We start from the raw sequence: 5,343 nt of genomic DNA, 5'->3' as shown, positions 1-5,343 counted from the left end.
CTGTCCAACAATACCCTTTTTGCGTCTTTTTAGCTCATTTCTTCTCCTTTTGCATTCCAGCTCCTATTTTAACTGTAATTTAACATTTCAAAGCATATTAAGTATCTTTTAGTTCTAAATAGCATACAAACACAGTATAAAATAACAAGAAAACGTCATAAATATATGCATAAAATAGACGTTATCAAACATGTTAACGAATATAAATGAACTAACACGAACAATGTAATTTGTTAAATGAACGAACATGAACAATAAAACTCGTTCGTTTATCCATCGTGTTTGTTTATTTGTTCGGCTAACTTAAACGAACGCACATGATTAGCCAACTTTAGTGTGCGTTCGGTTTGTTTACAACCCTATTGCTTACATGTTAAGTTAGAACATTCCTTACATGTTAAGTTAGAACAATCCCTTTGGGTGGATGGAATCGTAGCGGGGTGGAGATGGAGATGTAGGGGTTGACAAGGTTTGAGGCGGGAGGAAAGCAAGAGAGAAAGAGAGGGGTGTTGCGGGTTTAAGAAACCGTTGGAGGTTGGAAGCAAATAAGGAAAATAGGGACGACGTGTTTGGAGGGATCCGACTTGTGTGGGTTTAGCCAGATCATGACTCCTTCCACTTCGGGTTAAACGAGAACGATTCCGTCCACCCTTATCCATATAATATTTTTAATAATATAAGTAATTTTCATATTTTTATTTCTTAATCTAGAAGTTTATACCTCGATAATATTTTGTTATGTTCATAATTTAACTTTATCAATCAAGGCATTAACTAAGTTCAAATTAGTTGATTTTTTTATGATGATAGATCATCCTAATATTAGTCTTAGCTAACCGGAGTGGAACGAATTCCACGCGTGAGAATCCTAGGTGGCACCCCAGGAGAAATGTGAACACCGCCCCCAGTGTCGGTAGGTTGGGTGTGACGTGAGTGTTAAGACAGAAGAATACGGGGATTTTGATTGGATGTGCATATTTCGGTCGTTTGAAAAGTATTAAAAAATTCTATTCATTTATTAATTAACTTTTTTCTCCCTGTATGCATTTATTTTACACATTTTTTCACAACAAAACACACACACTCTTTCAAAACAATCACACACTTTAAAAAAATGGATAATTTTTTCGGTTCAATTTCTTCTTCATTTGATGATGATTCTAAAGACGAGTTGTTTTTGCACATGCTGTTGTCTGTGACATAAAACATGATACGTGAGAGGCGAAAGTCCACAGGACAAGAAGAAGCGTATAAACTGGATCAATCGGGATCGAGAGACGACAAATAAACTTTTGGTAAATGATTATTTTGTTCCTGATAGTTTATATGATTTGAATAACGTTTTCGTATTAGTAAATTATTTTTAAGTATAGCTAGAGGTTTGGAAAGTAATTATGAGTTTTTCCAATTAATATGTGATGCTAGAGGTAAAGGTGGTTTTATTACAAAACAAAAATGTGAGCTCGTTTTTATTTTTCTATATTTTTAAAATATTTATTTATGTTTTAAATTATGGTTTCTATTTAATTTAATGTTAAAAAATAAAAAATTAAAAAAATATATTGTGGAGTTGTAATTATTTTCAATATATAGTGAGTTGGTAGTGGATTGATGTGATACTGAATTGACAACGTTTTTCAGTGGCTTGATTGTAACCACTCCCCACTGCTTATAGGATTCGAACTTATCAAATCAAAAGTATATAGCAGAGTTCTTTTTGTGTTTCTACCTTTTCCATTTTTAACTTGCATTTTACGAACTATTTAAGAAAACAAAGTATAAAAAAATATCTTACCAAATTAATCGTTTAACTGTCTATATTGATGAAGATATTTTGTTTTTAACCGTTAAAAAATAATTGTTTCTCATTAACCAGTTTCGGTTTCTAATCAAAATAAAACATATAATAACAAAACATATTTTCACTATTTTATAGATATAACCAATAAATGTATATCAGAGAAAATATATTTTTAGGAATCGTTGAGTGGATGACATGTTCCAGAAAATAAAATTTCTCTAAGTTGTTTGTATTAAACCTATTAAAAACTATCATTTATAATTCTGAAAATTATTGTTTTTTGCCAGTAGAATTCATAATATCAGTGAGAAAGTGAATAAACATCTCTAAAAGAAATAAGAATAATTGGAGGTAAATAAATTAATTTAGATCATTTGATAGACATCTGTTACAACTTAAAATTAATTATTCGAAATAACTATCCGTCATAATCTAAATACCAGATATTAATTAATATGATTTATAGTTACAATAATAATCTAATTAGTATTTCTAAACTTCTTAAGGTTATAATTATTTGCAGAAAAATAATTATTAATTAACAAGAAATGTAAGTTAAGTTCAGCCCATAAAGGCCCATAAAAACTCAAGTCCGATCCGTTTTCACATTCATCTTTACACCAGGACCGAAAACCTAATCGCCCGTTATAAGACAACACCACCGCTAACCCTAGTTCTTGCTACCGGAAGTTGCAGGTGATTTCGTCGGTTTCGCCATAAACAACTATGGCTACATTTGCCACTCCGGGTGCATCATCGCTAGCCAGATGCCCTACTTCATTTCTGCTCATCTATTTCACATAGAATAGTTGTTCAATCAGTCACTGGATCGTGATGGAGTAAATTTCTCTCACTCCATATCGTTTAGAAACATCGAATCACTATGTTAGTTTCAACGCAGGTATTGTTTCTTTGATCATGAGTTGCTATTCGATCTCTATTTTTCTCATACGTAACTCAATTGAGCGTTTTTGTGGTTCAGAGCTTGTATGTAATAGTTTATTTTCAGTCCAATTGTGTCATGACTTCGTATCTCGATCTTAGCTTAAATCCATAGACTTCTTCTTCAAGTACTGGAAAAGTTGTAATACGAAAATTTGAACAATTTTTAGGGCAAGTAGTTCGAGATGTAGATTGCAACTTGTCATATCATATCTGTTATGAGTAGCTTGAATGTTTGAGCTCATTGCATTAGTTTCTTTTATTATTTTGTCTGATGATGCCATGGCAACTGGCCGAACTGACTGGTGTAAGTACTGCCAGCCAGTAAGTTAATACAGCTGCAACATGAAAAGCTTAAAGTGGCACAAAACCAGCTCTTGATTGTACAAGTTATACATTACAAGATTGATAGTGCTATACATTCTTAGTTACATTGCATTGCATATCATGATTCTTGTTATGAGCATCCTGTTTCCATTTTATCCATTAACCATTTCATGTATTTGACAGGAATTTGGAAAGTGGCTCGTGTGTTGTGTAAAAGGAGAAGGTAACAACTAACAAGGGATTCAACACAGACATTTGCAAATGGCAATGCATGGAGTATAAGTTTTTTAGAAAGTTTCTTGTGATTTTGAGAAGCTGGGGTTTTAGGCAGCTTTCTCATTTGTTTCTTTTTTGTGGAATTTTTGGGGTGAGATTGAATATTCAAATTCTGTGTGACCATAAATGTTTGTTTGTTATTTTGTATCTCAATGGAATGATGCATATTTTGAACTAGAATGTCATGCAAACTTTGCAAAGTCAAATATATTATTTATCATTTAAGGTTCACTATATACTAAAATAATTACATCGTTATGGTTTGCAAGTATTACATACCATTTAATGTTCTTATTTCACAAATAGCAACATACTTTATAACTCTATTACTTTATTGTGACAATTTCCTTTTAATCTAATAATCATCTAATGACCATGTTATTGTACTCATACTAACGTCATTTAACACTTATTCTAATAATTAAATGTTGTCTTAGAGTTTGTTTTGGATTTCATTTTGAATTGAGATGGATTTTTAGGCAAACGTTTTTATTTACTTATAGTGGTGAGAAAATGAATTTTTTAAGAAAATATTTGGATTAGTTTTTGTGGTGAGAGAAATCAACAAGTAATAAGTTTTTATTTTTTATTTTTTAATTTATTATTATTATTATTATTTTTTTAATGTTTGTCTTAGTTTATATATATCTAAGGCAATTTGTCTTTTACAATTTAAAAAGTTATAGGGGGTTTTAATGGTTGATTGAAAAGTGTTTTTAAAAGCAATTTTTATATTTTCTATAAAAATGGCTTTTACAACTTAAAAAGTTATAGCTTATATATGTTTAAGGGATTTGTCTTTTACAATTTAAAAAGTTACAGTGGTTTTGAAAAGTTTGAAATCTTCTTTTTTTTAAAGGTTGATTGAAAAGTTTTTGTAAAAGCCATTTTTATATTTTCTAACATTTTTTTAACTTATTGAATTTTGTTTTTGACATTTTTTTTTCCTATTTCGACATCTACTTTCTATAAGGTGTTTTCTTGAAATTACTAAGGTGTTTTTTTGAAATTCATAATGTTTTTCTTGTAATTTTCACAATATAGATGTTTCTAAGTTTATACTAATGGTTACATTGCCAATGATCCATCAATTGTCGCTAGTTGAGAATATGTACTACATACTTGAAGAAAATCCTCAAAAGATGGTGTTAAGACATTTTTTTAATCATTTTTTATATGGTGTTAAAGCAACTTTTTTTTAAACATTTTTTATATATTACAATAGGATCACATAGATCAATATGTACCGATCTTATTAGAATTTTTACATAGTTCTATCGTGTGTCACATACATAATTATGGAGAATATATGTAAATGACTAATTTTGTTTTAAAACTAGTTTTATGTCAAATCAAAAGTACATTTACAATAAAGTGTATTTTAGATTTGATTTTGGACAAATTAAAAATCTATTTTGAAATTTAAAAAACATGCACGAAACATGAAGAACAAATATGAAAATTTTCTAAAATCCAACAAAAAACTAATGAAGCATAACAAAAACAAGTTAGGTTATAATACAAGGATATAAAAGGACATCATGTAGTTGAAAAACTGTTGATACTAAACATTTCAAAATTATGAGGTAGAAATTTTTTTTAATAAATTTTTAAAAACCGTGGAAACTAAACATTTCAAAATTATGAGGTGGAATTTTTTTTTAATAAACGTTTATTATATACATCATCCAAAAACCTAAGCTATCTCATTTCCATATTGATGATCATTTTGAGAATGAATAAATGTTGAGTCAATTGTTCACAGGGCCGGTCCAAATTAGGGGTGTTGAACGGGTAATTTTTTCGGGTTTCGGGTAATTCGGATCGGGTAATTTGGGTTTTTCATGTTAGAAAAATTACCTGTTACCCTACCCGAACTAAATTCGGGTAATTCGGGTTTGGGTAATTTGGGTATCGTGTCGGTTTGGGTAATTCGGGTATTACCCGAAATATATATATATTTTTTTTGAATTTCACCTAAAAATAAATTTAATAAA

At 29.8% G+C, this 5,343-nt stretch overlaps 1 long non-coding RNA gene across 1 annotated transcript; it reads left to right on the top strand.

Annotated features, from left to right (window-relative positions):
* The first annotated feature begins 2,417 nt into the window (after window positions 1-2,417).
* Window positions 2,418-3,526, top strand: LOC145005469 (uncharacterized). The gene is made up of 2 exons (XR_013662575.1): window positions 2,418-2,702; window positions 3,254-3,526. It is a non-coding gene; the product is annotated as an uncharacterized LOC145005469 (long non-coding RNA).
* The last annotated feature ends 1,817 nt before the right edge of the window (window positions 3,527-5,343 follow it).

Source organism: Lactuca saligna, chromosome 7 (genome assembly GCF_052625555.1).
Source record: "Lactuca saligna cultivar CGN05327 chromosome 7, ASM5262555v1, whole genome shotgun sequence".
NCBI classification, from domain to species: Eukaryota; Viridiplantae; Streptophyta; class Magnoliopsida; order Asterales; family Asteraceae; genus Lactuca; species Lactuca saligna.
The sequence above is the reverse complement of the archived record's forward strand: the minus strand, read 5'-3'. Positions and strand labels throughout refer to the sequence as shown.